General features: G+C 38.0%; 1 long non-coding RNA gene across 1 annotated transcript in view; it reads left to right on the plus strand.

Moving 5' to 3' along the window:
• The window catches only part of LOC106510209, a 170,059-nt gene that overhangs the window by 114,402 nt on the left and 38,754 nt on the right, over window positions 1–16,903 (plus strand). The window contains exon 3 of the long non-coding RNA XR_002343542.1: window positions 2,009–2,075. This is a non-coding gene — a long non-coding RNA (uncharacterized LOC106510209). The remainder of the gene's footprint in view (window positions 1–2,008; window positions 2,076–16,903) is intronic.

The raw sequence follows: 16,903 nt of genomic DNA on the forward strand, positions 1-16,903 counted from the left end.
TCAGCAAAGTGGACTCAAGGTGGTACACATGTAGAGTCTAGCTCAAGGTCAAGTAAGGCCCTCTTGCATATCTAGGTGACGTTTTAAACAGGAACATAGGAGAGAAACAGAAATAGTCCAAAACTAAAAAGAATGTTTAAATTATTAAGTGTAGTAAGAGAATTTAACCAAAATTGGATTATTATTTTTTATCCTTGATACTGTTGGAGGAAAAAAATTTCTTCAAAATTTCTCTTATCTCTCGAGAGCTCCCATCTGGTCCGTAGTGACACAAGATCCCACCGTGACCACAGTTTAGTCAGTTGCTTTGCTCCCGATTAGGCCCCAGCCTCAGCCTATGGAGCATGCTATTAGCAAAGAATTCTGCTCAGCCAGTTTAAACAAGAATCCCTCACCGTTGCATCCAATCCTGCTCCTCACCCTCCACCCATGTTATCTAATCAAGTTGTCCTTTCCCTGAAACCTTGATACCTAACTGAATTCCTCTCCCTAATTTTCTACCCACAAAAGCAAAGAAACCCTCACCCTGGAAGGCAGCAGACCCCCAGAGCTCTCTCTAGCTCTCAGTCTGTAGCACTGTCCTGGAAGAGTCTTAAGATTCCCTGTAAAGCTGTTTTAAACTTTCTGCCCAGGCATTTGGCTGCAGCTTGCTCTGAGAAAAGATAGCTTCTCCTTTTCTTCAGCATCTCAGTTCCTGCTTGAAGGCGTCTCATTAGTCACCTGCATTCTGGATCTATATGGGGAGGGGATGCTGGGAAACGTAGTTCCCAGATGCTCTGCAAAGTAGAGGGAATTGGGGAAGAGGTGGCAGTAAAGCTGACTTGACAACACATAAACATGCTGATCCATAGAAACTTTTTTCTTCTAAAGCAAAATTAAATTTCTATCATAGTGTGTGTATGTGTGTGTATATATATATATATATATATATATATATTTATTAATGCTTTGTATACATAGTTTAAAATGTGAAATCAGAGTTCCTGTTGTGGCACAAAGAGATGGGTGTTATCTTGGGAACACTGGGACATGGGTTCAATCCCCAGCCTGGCACGTGTGCTAAGGATCCAACGTTGCTGCAGCTGCAGCTTGGGTTGCAACTACAGCTCAGATCTGATCCCTGGCCCAGGAACTCCATATGCCATGGGGCGGCCAAAAAGAAAAACACACAAAAGAAAAGACTGTCTTTTCCCCATTAAATGATCTCGGCACCCTTGTCAAATATCATTTTTTTAAAAAGTGAAACAACCCTATAAGGCTAATAAAAAAGTAGCAATTCTTACCCCATCACACAGCACCCCTGATCCATAGATTCCTTAGCAAAGTGTCCTGCTTGATCTTAATGTCATACATTTCTCCTGAGTCATCATGCAGATGAAATCATTGTCTCTCTTTCAGAACTCAGGTTTATTTAGAATTAGGACTCACAGAGATTTCTTATTGATCTTGTTTTCCTCATAACCGTTCTGATAAAAATTCTAAGCTTTCCATTTCTTTATTTTTTAGTATTGAGAAAAATGCTTTCTTATAATTTTACTGATCTATTCTTTCTCTCCCTTCCCTCTTCTCTTTCTTCTGTTTCTTTTATTAACTTCTTGGCCCAATTCAGATAGCTCCTCCCACTGTATCTTGTCACAAACTTTCCTTTTTTTACTCCTATAATGTCTTTTTGGTACTTACTATTTAACCGTTTATGTATTTGTCTCCTCTTTTACTTTGCGAGTATATTGAGAGCAGAAGCTGAATCAGACTTAGTTTTATTATCCAGTGCTAGCATATGGCTGGGTATAGAATTACTACTCAAAAAATATTTTTGTGAGTATATGCTGTAAAATAAGCAGAAATTTAAAAATCCTTCTGATATATCCACACTATATCAAAAGATGGCACAAATAAGCTAGTTTACTTTTTTTCCTCCTTGTCAAAGAGAGAGATTTGCCATGTTAGACTTTAAAATGAAAAATTTTAAATATTTTGACCTTCCATATGCTATTTCTTTGTCTTCCAGGAAAAAAGATGGAAGAGTTCAATAAGAATTAAGGAGGCAGAAAAGAAGGTGATTGGAACACCAGGAGGTAGGGATGAGAGGAAAGGCCAAGTATTGTGTTCACTCCAGGGAGATTTTTTTAGTTTTATGCTCAATTGAGCTATTGAATTATGTCAGTACACAAGCCTGCAGAAGTCTAGGGGAGCAATATATTACTAGCAAATAAGAAATAGCTGTAGATCTCAATTGCAAAGACTTTATAAAAGGAAGATACATTACCGGGAGCATTCAAACTGCGGCTGAATGACCATGCATCAGTAATATTTTGGAAGACTTGGCTCAAATCAATAGTTTCCAAACTGTGCTCCTCATTGGAGCTCCTTGGTGGTCCTTATGAGACACGGAGGAGGGGAAGCAGCCAAGATTTTCATCCCCCCCCTTTAATTAACAGGTCGACTTTCATCAGTTTTACATATTCAAGTTCCAAGTAAAGTGACAAAAGGCTTCCACTGATTTAACAGCATTTCAAAACTGCTAGTCTATATTTCATGGCTTCTCAAACCTGGCTGTGTATCAGAATCCTGTGGGGAGCTTCATAAAAATACTAATTTCTGGGTATTTTTCCACTTCTACTAAATCAGAATCTTTGGGGCTGAGTTGTAATATGTGTATTTTTACCAAGCTCCCCAAGCAAATTTTATTCAGCTGGCCTTTGGTACTAATGACCTCTAAGTTTCTTTCCAAATTTTAAGACTCTGTAATTCTTTTTTAAGTTCAGTTAGAATTAGAACTAGAAAAAAAAATTGGACAGATTCTGCTTCCATAGTTATGGATTATCAGGAGGATTGGTCAAAGGATAAAAAAGTAAATAGATGTCTAACGCCAACTGTAGCCTATACTTTGTTTATAAGGTACAAAAAAATGGTTGGTGAAAACAAAGTGTGTATTACTTGAGTAAATGTAGAAATGCCTAAGCAATCGGTAATCTTTATATGTACTATGTTTAGAATAATAAAAAGGCAAAATAAAACCTAAATAAAGGAAAGGGGAGACTTTTACGGAGATCTTATAGGGGCCCAACACAGGTAGGATTTTTAGATACGAATTGTTATTTATGCCTCATAACAACTATATGAGGTAAATGATATTAGTCTTCTCCTTTTAGAGATAGGAAACCTGAGATTTGGAAAAGGTAAATAGTTTACCTAAAGCCACGGAGTTAATATATACTGTTAATAACATATTGATATAAATTAAAATTTATATTTTCTGTCTTCAAAGTCAGTGTTCTTCTGGATATACTGTCTTGACCCAGCATAAGAAATCAGGAGTTGAAATATTTTAGCTGATTATTTTCAAAGGATGTCACGAATGTTGGAGCCTGACACAGAATCTATTCTCTCTTTCTCTTACACACACACACACATGAAAACCAGGCAAAAGAAAAACAAAGCAAAAAGGAGATTAGTAAACTACCAGCATTGATGTCTCTTTCATTTCAGTACCACTGTGACCGAGAGGCTCAGAATTTCATTTGAAGGAAAGAGCAAGGGATTTGGAGTCAGAATCTCAGTCTATTGTGACTTTTCTTACCTCTGAGATGGGGTAATAATACCTCTCTCACAGAGCATTATGAGGATTAAATAAGGCTTTGTCAGCAATAGGGCATCCTTAATGACAGGGGACTCTACATCTTTTAGAAAAGGAGGGATGCATTGCACTATTTCCTATTGGGGGAAAAGATGTCTAATAAGGCAGATCTGAGAGGCAGCAGATTATGTATGTGATATGCATGCCAAAGTCTCTTCAGGGCAAGTATGAATGCATTTCATCATTCATTCATTCATCATTCATGTCACAAGCACTCACTGCACACCTTATTCATCCATGATCATATTCTGGGCTGTGGGGAACATAAAAAAGGCCCCTGGTCTTATGAAGCTTGCATTCTATCTAGGAAAGATCAATAAATACAAGCAGAATCCAAAGTAAGATAATTTAAAATGTATACTAACTATTAAAAAAATGTCATCGAGGGAGTTCCCTTGTGGCTCAGAAGGGTAAGGATCCAGCATTGCCACCTAGCGGCTCGGGCCACTCGGGTCGCTGCTGCGGTGCTGGTTCTGTCCCTGTCCCGGGAACTTCTGCATGCCATGGATGCAGCCAAAAAAAAAAATGGCAATGAAAACAAGACAGTCTTGGGTTCTGAGAATATATAAAGGAGGGTGGCCTCCTTTTCTGAGGGAGTATCACATGATCTGAGAACTGAAGAATATAAAAGAGAGTCATGTGATGGTTTAAGGGAAAAACATTCCAGGCAGAGAAAGCAGAAATGCAAAAGCCCCTTGCCCCCGTTTCAGTGCCTCCCCCCTGGTGTAGCCCTGCACCACCTCTAGCTCTCTGGGGGCACAGCTCTGATGACTTGGTCCCAGAATCCTGGAACTTGCCATCTTGTCCATGTGTCGTATCTTGGGTATCAGAGTATCACTGACCACTTAGCTCCATGGATATGATGTTATTTGTGTTCAATTCTCTTATTTCTGTATTCAAATCTAATGATTTCTTGTTTGAACTCCATTGCCATTTTTCTAGCTAACTAATACTCCTACAGATTCTGAGAAATTTCCTTTTTTTTTTTGTATTTGGGGGGCACAGTAGCTGAAGACTTACATAGTAAGTAAATATTTACATCTCTTTGGTATCCTTTCAAGACCGGTGTATGGATTCGCAAGGCTGGATAGCAAAAGAACTTTAGTGTTGGGGTAGTTTCACTTGATCCTCAGGGTCTGGGGTCCTGGGGTCCCCTAGGAGTATATGATAATGATGTTACTAATTGCAAAAGCTACTATTAGTTTCCTATTTTTTCTTTACATCATCAAAGTCAGAATTTCCTGGAGGGGCATATATTCTGAGTTTTGTTTCAGTGGCAGTTTTGTCAATAGTCAGCTGTTTATTGATGATATGCTGTAGGGGTGGTCTGAGCTCGTTCTCATAAATATTCATCAATATCTTGAGTGAAGGAAAAGCAAATTAACTTCCTGTGTTAGCAGAAGATTCTAAATGTGATGTGGAGAATGGCATCAGAGAACCAAATTGCACTTCAAATAACCATGAGAGGTTTATTCAACAGTGAAAATGAGTAATGATCCAAAGTTTATGTTTATTTTCTGGTATCCCCCTTAGAGTATAGAGTATCCAGTAAAAGTAAGCAGTAGATTAAACATTATAGTAAACTATTATATACATATATGTATACATAGACATACATTCACACACACACACACACACACACACACACACCCTGGCTGGAGAGTTCAACATGGGAAAAACAGAAAATGCAAAGATCAGCTTTTCACCTACCTGCTTCCAGTCTCCTTCAGATCGGTGCCATCTCTGGTGATCTGACAGCAGGTGAATGGAAGCACAGTACAGTTTTCTCTCACTTTTGATAGATTTAGAGGCAAGAATAGAGAGTAGGAAGATACAGTAAGAAGGTAAGAGCAATATGACAGGGCTTCACAACAGGTGTTTGCAGTCTGGAAAGTTGCCTCCTTTTAAAGATGCCTTCATATAAACAACACCTTCAAAAGGAGTAAGTAACGGTTTTAGGGAGCTAAGGGGTTTTAGGTACATCCGTGGATTTTAGACATCTCTGGTTGCCATGAAACACAGAGCTAAAGTGAGGCTCAACTTCATGTGATAAGCCCTCAGAATCATGCTTGCATTTCATTTCTTTAAAATTCTCTTTGCTTTAATGGTCTTATTGCACACATTCCTTTAATTCTAAGCTCCTCTCTATCATATTGGAAGAGGGGCCATATAAGTAATTAGGAAATAAATATCTATCTTATCCCTTTGACTCTTAAGAATAGACCATAGGGAACCAAAAAGACATAAGGATAAAAATGCAAAAAGTATTTACCTAGGCTATCAACAATACATGTCATATATGTTTAGTCTGAGGTTGTTAATGAAGTAACTCTATATTCAGTCACCAGTCATTCATTGATAATTACTAAACAATTAATAGCATACTAGACGTGCTGAATCCTAGAGAGTTAGCCGTGAGCAAGGTAAACACTTCTTCTTAGAGTTTCTAACTGAGTGAGGGAGACAGAAAATTCAAAAGCATTGCAAAAAGGATAATAAATGCTATTGTTAGAGAAGTATGTTTTTCTCTAATCATGGTCAGGGGTGGAGTCAAGGAAGGTTCTCAGAAGAAAGATGTTCAACTTGGGCCTCGAAGGATGGGAACAAGTGAGCAGGGGGAAAGGGAGGGATGTAAGAGCACGGAGTAATTTCAATATGTGGCAGGTGATGTGTGTGTGTGGAGCCAGCTTACAATCACTGGGTGTTCATATACGCTGTTGCGACTACTTCTGGGGCCTCAGAAGCAGCAAATTTTAAGAACCTTTTCTGAGAATCTCTGCTTAGGAAAATCATGTATATGCTCTGTTCTTTTATTAATGGTCCTCTGAGACAGTTGTTTTTTTTAAAACTTTGACCCACAGTAAGAAATACATTTACTTCATGACTAAGTGCATATTATATGTGTGAAATACATGTCTCATAAAATAATACCTGCTTCACTGAAGTGTGAGGTATTTATAATTTTTGGTTTCTTCATTTTTCATTGTTATATAAATGCATAAAATGAAGTACCACCTCCACTATCCATCTCTAGAACTTTTTTCATCTTCCCAAACTGAAACTTTGTACCCATTAAACACCAGCTTTCCAGTCTCCCACCCCCTGGACCCTGGAAACCCCTCTTCTACCTTCTATCTCTATTATTGGACTACTCTAGTACATCATGGAAGTGGAATCCAATATCTGTCTTTTTGTGACTGGCTTATTTAATATAGCATAATGTCTTCAAGGTTCATCCATGTTGCAGCTTGTGTGAGAATTTTCCTCCTTTTGAAGGTTGTCTCCAATTTTAAACTTAGTGTTGTAAATGCTTTACATATACAAACTCGTTTCAACCTATCAGCAACTCTCTATTTTTTAATTCTATTCTACAAATGTAAGTTTCAATATACTAAGGCTTTCTGGTCTTAGCCATGCATCAAAATTTACACGCCCTGATCAATGGCATGTCCTGAAGCTAAGTCTGAGTTAAAAACACAAGACGGATTCAGGGAGAACATGGGATAGAAAAAAATTAAGATGTGCAAAGTGGAGCCAGTTGATATGTGTTCATATTGTGTGCACCCCCTGAGCTGAGGGGTATATATTCTGCATTGCCCAGGATCCAGAATGATGGTGACATTATAAAGTCTAAGAATCAGGGAAAGACCTTGAACCACAGTATACAAAGAATGCTTTACCTACCAAGTATGATCACCTTTTAAGTATTAAGGGCTCTTATCTTCATAATTGCTCTAATTGCTATTACCACATGGTATATCAATAGTGACAGCCCACACTTAAGACGCTGTATTTGTTAGGCACTCTTTTTAGAGCTTGTAGCAGAGATATTAGCATATCAAACCCACTTCCTTTCTTTCTGGAAAACCAGTAGCCTTCACTGTTCAGGGCTTTTATGTCCAGACTGGCTCTAACCAGTGGGATGTTAAGAGGAAGAGAGAGGTGACAGCTCTAGACCATGGTGGCTAAGAGCCTATATGCCTTTTCTAGTCTTTTGCTTGGCTAGTATCTCTGGACCAAGTACTTAGGATCCAGGGGAAGAATATGAGGTCCTAGTAGACAGTATTGCTCCTAGATAGAAGGGGCGTGAGGACAGGTAACCTGATTTTGTTGATACTGATTATGTTGATGAGAAAAATGAGACTTAAGAGCTTAGTTTTATGATATCTGGCCTTCTGTTTAAGTTGTTAAACCATTTTGAGTCTATATTTGTGCACAGTGTGAGGGTTTTCTAACTTCATTGATCTGCATGCAGCTGTCCAACTTTTCCAACACCATTTGCTGAAAAGACTATCTTTTCCCCATTGTATATTCTTGCCTCTTTTGTTGAAGATTAATTGCCACAGGTAGGTGGGTTTATTTCTGGACTGACTAAAGTGATTAACCTGCCCAAGGTCACAGAGCTACTAAGCCTTGGAGCCAAGTTTCAAACGAAGCAGGCTTGTTCCAGAGTTTGTGCTCTTCTCATTGGATCCCACCCCTTGGCTCAGCCAGCATTTAACTCATTTAATTCCCACAGCAATACCATGAGGTGCTGTCTCCATTAGACAGGTAAAGAAGTTGACTTTGAAGAAGGATAAGTGATTTCTAAGTTCCAGAATTAGCATTTGAGTCCAGGTTTGTAAGACTCCAGAGCACTTTTTAATATGCCATGTTTTTTACAATATGACATGCAATGTAGATAAAAGATGTATACAATTCTGGAGAGCAGAGGAAGCCATAGGAGTGGAAGATACAGGGGAGCCAATTTTGGTTTAATGATGGAAGAGTTTTCTAATGATTTGATTTGTCTAACAGTGGAATGAGGCTGCCTCCTGAGGCAGTGATTCCCCATCACAGGGTTGTAACACAGGCTAGATGAGTATTTAAGACAGATGTTTTCAAGACAATTTATTCATATGCTGCATGATGTACTTGGTGTTCTCCAAAATGCCTTAAGAGCCTATTAGAAAGTCAGAACTTGAGATTCTAGAGTGAAAGGCTGAGCCACAGAGCCACCTGGAAAGTGACAATTCATGGGACCTGAAAGTGGCAGGTTAGACGGATTTAATAATTAATGGTGCATAAACTTCATTATCTACTTGATAGTGTTAGAATCAGGTGCCAGTCTCAGGTGGACACTTGATCGCCGCTGTTAGACCTCTGTCTTAATTAGCAGGCATACGAATATGGTTGTGAACCTGGGATGTTGCTGAAGGCAAGGCAAACAACCTCAAAGAGAAGTGACAGAAGAAGAACAGATGTAAATGTTTTATGGCCAGATAGGCCATTCCCTTGCCCCGGCTGCTGTCTGGAGATTGGAAGTCCTGAGACACATCTACTCTGCTTCAAGGAGGCTGCCTGACCCTGACCAGCCTCTTCATCATTTCATGTATTCATTACGTCTGAGGTCAGCTTTAAGTTTTTAGGTCTTCATCTTGATGCCGGGGGATAAGTGCATACAAAGCCTGTCATCAAAATATTATGCCCTCAACTCCACAAGTCTTTTGGTATCCTCTTCAGGATTTCAGAAACAGACAAAATGCAAGTCACATTTCACATCCAGTGTGGGATAATTTTTTTTTTCCCTCTGCTTTACAGTATGTGCCAAATTTGATTCCTGTGACAATTCGTATTGTACAAAGTGAAAGGAAGCTTTCAGCCTGTTCTTTTTTTCTTCCTTCCATATGGCTGATTGATTCATCTCATACTACAAACTCTTTCTCTTACTAAAATGTGATCTCTGGTGCTTTAAATGAATATATCATTGCTTAAATGGTGCAGCATGGCATAGTGTTTCCATTTCAAAGCACAGGCTACAGAGTTGGAGAGAACAGAGAATGAAATACAGCCCTGAGTATTTATTAGCTATGAAACACGGAGCAAGTCACTTAACTTCTCTGGGCCTCCGTTTCCTTAAATGCAAAATCAGGGTGCGTCTGAAGCTACAAAATTCCTTCCCTTATCTAATCGTCTTTATACATTTTGATTATTTTATTTATTATTTTTTCATTTGGTAGCCAGTAGTCACTGTCGTACTTCTGTGTGCCAGGCATGGTATTAGGCACCGGGGAGATGGCAGTGAATAAGACTGCATGATCCTTGCTATTGTGGAGCTTAGAATAAGCTAGGAAATATAAGTTAAATAGCCCAGTGAATTGCTCAATTACAGTTGTGAATAGGGCTGTGAAGGAGAAGAATGAAGGCTTACAAGAGTGATCAGTAGCAGTGTAGGAGAGGAAAAAATGCTCCTCTACCCTTTTTGGGTCTCTGGCCAGGCCCAAGAATTGAACTGATGTAAAACAGATTAACAGGAAAAAAGAATACAAATTTTATTAAATTTTTATGTGTATATAGGAGCCTTCACAAGAGAACGAAGACCCACAGCAGTGGCCAGAGCAGGAAGTCTTTATACCTTTTAGACAAAGAAGTAATGTGTGAAGAATTGATAAAACAAGGGGGTTTGGGTTAGGGGAACAAATGGTGAAGAAATAACTAGGAAGATAAGGGTGAGTTTAACAAGCGTTTTTTGGACAGATTTCTCCACCCCAAAGTCCCTGGGATAGGAATGTTTTCCTTCTTCCTGGTACAGGGAGGGTGCTTTTGCATGGGAATCTTGTCTTCTGCTTTTAGGAAGAACAAAGAGGGTCGGAGTGTCCTTCTTGCACTTGCTATTTCTTAAAGGTCTTTGACTCAAAATAAAGGAATCTGCCCTATTCTGGGGGATTAGAGAAGACTGATCTGAGAAAACGACATTTGAACTACATTCATTCATTCATTTATACATTTATTATTTAATCAACAAGTATTTACTAAACACTGATTAAATCTCAGGCATTATCATAGGTTTTAGGGGTATTTAGGAAAAAAAAATTCTCACGTGAGCTTAAAAATCTAATTTTTTTCTTTTGCCACACCCATGGTGTATGGAAATTCCTGGGTCAGGGAGCAAATATGAGCTGCAGCTGCAACCCACGCCACACCTGCAGCAAAGCTGGATCCTTAACGCACTGTGCCACAGCAGGAACTCTGAAATATAATTATTTTTTCCTACCTTTGTTCTCGGTGCAAAATATGCTATTGGAGGCTGAGGAGAATTTGTTATAAGACAATAAAATAGAGAAGGCACTTTGAGGTGAAAGTACTGGCACTCATTTTATGGGAGAGAAGAAAAACAGGAAAGAAATTTAAAGTAAGATGAAGTAAAGCTTTGGCTGAGAGGAATACAGAGAAGAAAAATTTATGTGTAAAACTTGGTAATTTGTCTGGGGAACTTACTTTGATGCCAGAATGAGTTCTGATGAGAATATTACTGAGAGCCGTTTTTCCAGCTCCCTGATTTGGTTGGGTGCTTATTCCTTCTAGAACAAATGGTGACATTGCTCACCAGTTTGTGGACTCAATGACAAAGCAGAGCAAGCTACATAATCTGTGAATTTTTGTTGTTAAATTCAGAGAGCGCCCTAATACCTATTTCAAAAATTGGGAATATTTTTCAAAAATTGGAAATATTTATTTCTTCTTAATGTTGAGGAACATGCATGCTATAGTTTGTGAGTTGTTCTTTGTTAACCTGTAAATGTGACTACGGAATCTGTATTTACAGTTGAAATAATCATCAACCTGTCTGCCCCATCAAATGGGTGTCACCTACGGGATGTTCTATTTCTCAACAAGATTGTCAATTTTGCTTCTAAATATCTCTCAGCTGCTCACTCTTCTCTCCATCACCACCTTTTCTCCGTCACAATCACCTCGAGTATGGAATCATTCCAACAGCCCCCCAGGTAGTCCGCCTTCCACTCATGTTGACACCCCTCACCCCCTTCACACAGCAGTCAGAATGACCTTTTCAAAAATACAAATCAGACCAGGTCATGTTCTGCTTATGATCTTGTTGATTATCACAAAATTCGTCTGTGCCCTGGACTGGTCTGGTCCTACCTACCTCTTTAGCCTCATCATGAATGAGGTTGCTAGTGACTTTCTCGGTACTCTAAACAGAATGACTTCTTTTCGTGACTCCTCCCACTTACACCTGTGCCCATGCTTGTTCCCTTTTTCTAAAAAGCCTGGGAACCCATTCGAGCTATAATTTCAACCCCGCACCCCCGTCCTTGTGAGGTATCTGCCTGGCAAAATATCAACCCCAGATCAATCTGTGTTCTTGGTGTAAGAAAAAACAAAATCATAGAGTGCATTCGAATAGTCTAATAGGACCCTGAAATCCATTTTCCATAAGAATGATTTCAAAGCTTCATGATTATTTTCAAGCTGCCTTGAAAAAAATCTTTTGAGAAAAATCCTATCACCCTGCCATGAGCTCATAAAAAGCTCTAGTCTTATTCTACGAAGAAAATAAAATTTACCAGTATGAAGTATTCAACCTTCTCTACCAACTTCCTGCCTCGCTGGCACCTTCACAGATTGAGTTTGCAAACACCCCTCACTTCTTCCCTCCTATGAGTTGTCTGAAGATAACTCTGCCACCTGTTTTACATTCTTCTCCTCAGAGACATTACTTTCACTGTTAGGGTTTTTTCTTTATCCTTCGCCCTTATCAGCGTCTTTCAAACCTTTCCATTTCCTCCTTCCACTTCTTGAAATCCTCTCCTTTCCTATTCTTTCCTACATTTATCCTCCCAGTTCTCCTCCCATCTGTCTTGCTTCCTTCCTCTTTTGTGCCTTCTCCCCTTCTCCAATCCCTTGAATATGTATACTCTCCAAGAACATATATATATATTAAAACATTGTACTTCCTTCTATGCAATTTTTCCCTTAAAAGTCTCATTACCTTATCTACTCAAAATTGTTTTTAATTATAAGCTTATGAAAACTGTAGTGCTTTGAAAAACAAACAAACAGTATTTTCTGGTTAAAGGGTGGATATACCCATAATGTAGTATAGCGGGTTCATCTTATTACTCTTGAAAACAAAACACCTTGGTATTATTTCTTGTTTTCTTCAAGTGTTTAAGATATAATTGACATACAGCTCAGTTTATGTTTAACCCTATAGCATAATGATTTGGTTTATACACACCGTGAAATGAGTATCACAAGTTTACTGAACATCCATCAGCTCATATAGATACAAAATTAAAGAAATAGGAGAGAATTATTTTCTTGTGATGACACCTCTTAGGATTTATGCCTAACATCGTCATATATTTATACACCAAAGTTAACTTGTTTATCATGTTTTACATTACATCGTTTGTGCTTATGAAGTTTGTACCTTTTGACTTATCTTCATCCAATTCCCTTTCCCCCACCTCTGGTAACCACAATCTGATCTCTTTTTCTATGAGTTTATTATTTAATTGTAATTGACCTATAACACTATGTTAGATCTTGATTTGATATTTCTATATGTTTTAAATTTTTCATCATGTCATCATGTTTTCATAAAAAATATTGCATAATTATTGAGTGTATTCCCCACACTGTACATTTCAAACTTGTGTGACAGTTATTATTAGTGGAAATATATACTTCTTTACCTCCTTCACTTATTTCTTTCCTTCCCCCACTCTCTTTCCCTCTGGCTTTACCACCTATTTGTCCTCTGTATCTATTACTCTATTTCCTTTTTTTTTTTTTTTTGCTTATTCATTTGTTTTTTAGATTTTACATGTAAGTGAAATAACACAGTATTTGTCTTTCTCTTTGTCCTTTGTGTATCTTCAGTATTTGTCTTTCTCTTTGTCCTTTGTGTATCTTGGATACTAACTCCTTATCAAATATATTATTTCCAAATATTTTCTCCCATTTGGTAGGTGTCATTTTTTGTATTGTTGATAGTTCCTGTCTCTGTGCAAACGCTTTTTAATTTGATGTAGTCCTGCTTGTTTATTTTCGCTTTTGTTTTCCTTGCCTGAAGAGACGTACACTACAAAAATATTGCTGAGACTGACATCAAAGCTCTATACTACTTTGTTTTCTTCTAGAAATTTCATAGTTTCAGGTTTCATATTTAAATCTTTAATCTATTTTGAGTTTGTTTCTCTATATGGAATGAGAATGTAGTCCAGTTTGATTCCTTTGAACGTCGCTGTCCAGTTTTGCCAACGCCATTTATTGAAGAGGCTGTCTTTTCCCCATTGTATATTTTTGCCTCTTTTGATTAATCGACCATATAAGCATGGGTTCATTTCTGGGCTCTCTATCCTGTTCCATTGATCTATATATCTATTTTTGTGCTAGTATTATGCTGTTTTGATGACTGTAGCATTGTAGTAGTCTGAAGTCAAGGAGTGTGATACCTCCAGCTTTGTTCTTTATCAAGATTGTTTTGGCTATCTGGGGCCTTTTGTGTTTCTATACAAATTTTAGAATTATTTGTTTTAATTCTGTAAAATATGCCATGGGCATTTTGGTAGGAATCTCATTGAATCTGTAGATTGCCTTGAGAGGTATGGTCATTTTTACAATATTAATTCTTCCAATTTATGAACATAGTATATCTTTCCATTAACTTACATCAGCTTTATTTTCTTTCATCAATGTCTTATAGATTTCTGAGTATGGGTTTTCTAACCTTCTTAGTTAGATTTATTCCCGGGTGTTTTATTCTTTTTAATGTGATTGTAAATGGATTGTTCTCTTAATCTCTCTTTCTCATCATTCGTTTTTTGTGTGTGTAGAAATACAACAAATTTCTGTATATTAACTTTGTATCCTGCAACTTTACTAAATTCAGAGATGAGCCCGAGAAGTATTTTGGTGTTATCTTTAGGATTCTCTTTGTACAGTATTATGTCATCTGCAACAGTGACCATGTTATTTCTTCCTTTCCAGTTAAGTTTTATTTGTTTTTCTTGTCTGATTTCTGTGGCTAAGACTTCTAATACTATGTTGAATAGAAGTGGTAAGACTGGGCATTCTTGTTTTGTTCATCTGTTATTATTTTTTTTTTAAAAAGCCATCAAAACAACATGCGAGTTCATAGAATTTTGCAATGGGTGTCTAGCTTTTTTTTTTTTTTTTTGGCTGCCCCAGAGCATATGGAACTCCTGGTATAGAGATCAGATCAGGGCCACAGCCATGAACAAAGCCACAGCTGAGGCAACACGGGATCGATCCTTAACCCTCTATGCCAAGCTGGGGATCAAACCTATCCCCAGTGGTCCCCAAATGCTGCCCATCCCATGCACCACAGTGGGAGCTCTGGGTGTGTAGCTTTTGATGCACAGGGGGAGAGAATAACTAGAATCAGAATAACTAGAATCCACAATCCTTTGCAACCAGACAAAGCAATGTGTTAGAATTTGACAGTAAATATTAATTCCTCTATATTCATTTCTTGAGCTCTAATACTATGCTGCACACAATATACAAATATATGTGCTGTTATTTCCAAGGTATTTCCTGGAATCTTGAATGGCTGAAGCAGCAGGGAGTGGGAAAATATGAGTAGATCTGGTTGCTGGGAGAAAGAGAAGAATTATAAATACAAGAGGTCTACTGAGCAGAGTACTAATCACTGCTTACCAGTCCCAGGGGAAGAATCTAACTTCATGGAGGATAGCAAAGATCATCACTATGCCAACCACCAGAAATAGAAATCCAAACATTTCTGCCCATTGCCTCTTGATATTAGAGTCACCAAGGAAAATCAAGGTGATCAAGCACTGGATGGAAGAACACTTTCCTTACATAGAGAATAGTGGGCATCTAACCCCCATAGCTAACAGGTCTTTCACAGGGCAATTTGCCTGTGTCCACCCCTATTCTGCTATAGTGGAAAGAAACCTGTCCCCTTTTCCAGATTAGACAGATATAACAGTGGGATTGTCCAGTACAATATAATGCACACATTTTAAACAGAATAAAAGAGCACTCATTGAATCAGAAACAGAAAGATATTCGCTCACAAAGTGATAAGCCAAGCTTAAGTTGTGTCCTTTTTTTCAATTGAAGTATAGTTGATTTACAATGTTGTGTTAATTTGTGCCATATAGCAAAGTGATTCAGCTACACACACACACACACACACACACACACACACACACACACACATATACACACACATATTGTTTTTTATATTCTTCTACATTATGATTTGTCTCAGGATACTGAATATAGTTCCCTGTACTGTACAGTAGGACCTTGTGTTTTTATTTCTTCCATATATAATAGTCTGCATCTACTAAGCAAAAGCTCCCAATTCATCCCTACCTTAACTTCCCCTTGGCAACCACAAATTTGTTCTCTGTGTTTGTCTGTTTTTGTTTTGTAGATAAGTTCACTTGAGTTACATTTTAGATTCTACATGTAACTGTTATCATATGGTATTTGTCTTTCTCTTCTTAACTTTTTTCACATAGCATGGCAATCTCTAGTTCCATCCACATTGCTGAAAATGGCATTATTTTATTCTTTTTAAGGCCATTGTATTTATAGAAGACATCTTCTTCATCCATTCTTCCACTGATGAATGTTTAAATTGTTTCTATGTCTTGGATATTGTCAACAGTGCTGCTGTGACTGTTGGAATGCATGTAACTATTTGAATTATGGTTTTGTCCCAATATATGCCCAGGTGTGGGATTGCTGTGTCATACGGTAATTCTATTTTTTAATATATATTTTTTTGGTTACACAGGCAGGATATGGAAATTCCCAGCCAGGGATCAAATCCAAGCCAGAGCTGTGGCAATGCCAGATCTTTAACCCACTACACTGGGCCAGGGATTGAACATGCACCTAAGCAGCAACCCAGGTACTGCAAAGACAGTGTCAAATCCTTAACCTATTGTGCAACAGCTGTAACTCCTATTTTTAGTTTTTTGAGGAACCTCCACACTATTTTCCATAGTGGCTACACCTGCTTACATGCACCAACAGTCCAAGAGGGTTCCCTTGCCTCCACACCGCCACAGCATTTATCCTTTATAGACTTTTTGATGATGGTCATTCTGACAGGTATGAGGTGATACTTCACTGCAGTTTTGATTTGCAGTTCTCTAATAATTAGTGATGTTGAGCATCTTTTCATGTGCCTATCATCCATTGTCTGTCTTTAGAGAAAAGTCTATTTAGGTCTTCTGCCCATTTTTCAATGGGTTGTTTGTCTTTTTGTTGTTGAATTGTATGAGCTGTTTGTTTTGATAATTAAGCCTTTGATAGCAGCATCATTTGCAAATATTTTCTCCCATTCCATGGGTTGTCTTTTTGATTTATGGTTTCCTTTGCTGTGCAAAACTTGTAACTTTGATCAGGTCTCATTTGTTTATTTTTTCCTTTCTTTGTTTTGCCTTAGGAGACTGACCTAAGAAGGTATTG

The sequence above is a fragment of the Sus scrofa genome, chromosome 4, assembly GCF_000003025.6.
Source record: "Sus scrofa isolate TJ Tabasco breed Duroc chromosome 4, Sscrofa11.1, whole genome shotgun sequence".
Taxonomy (NCBI): Eukaryota; Metazoa; Chordata; class Mammalia; order Artiodactyla; family Suidae; genus Sus; species Sus scrofa.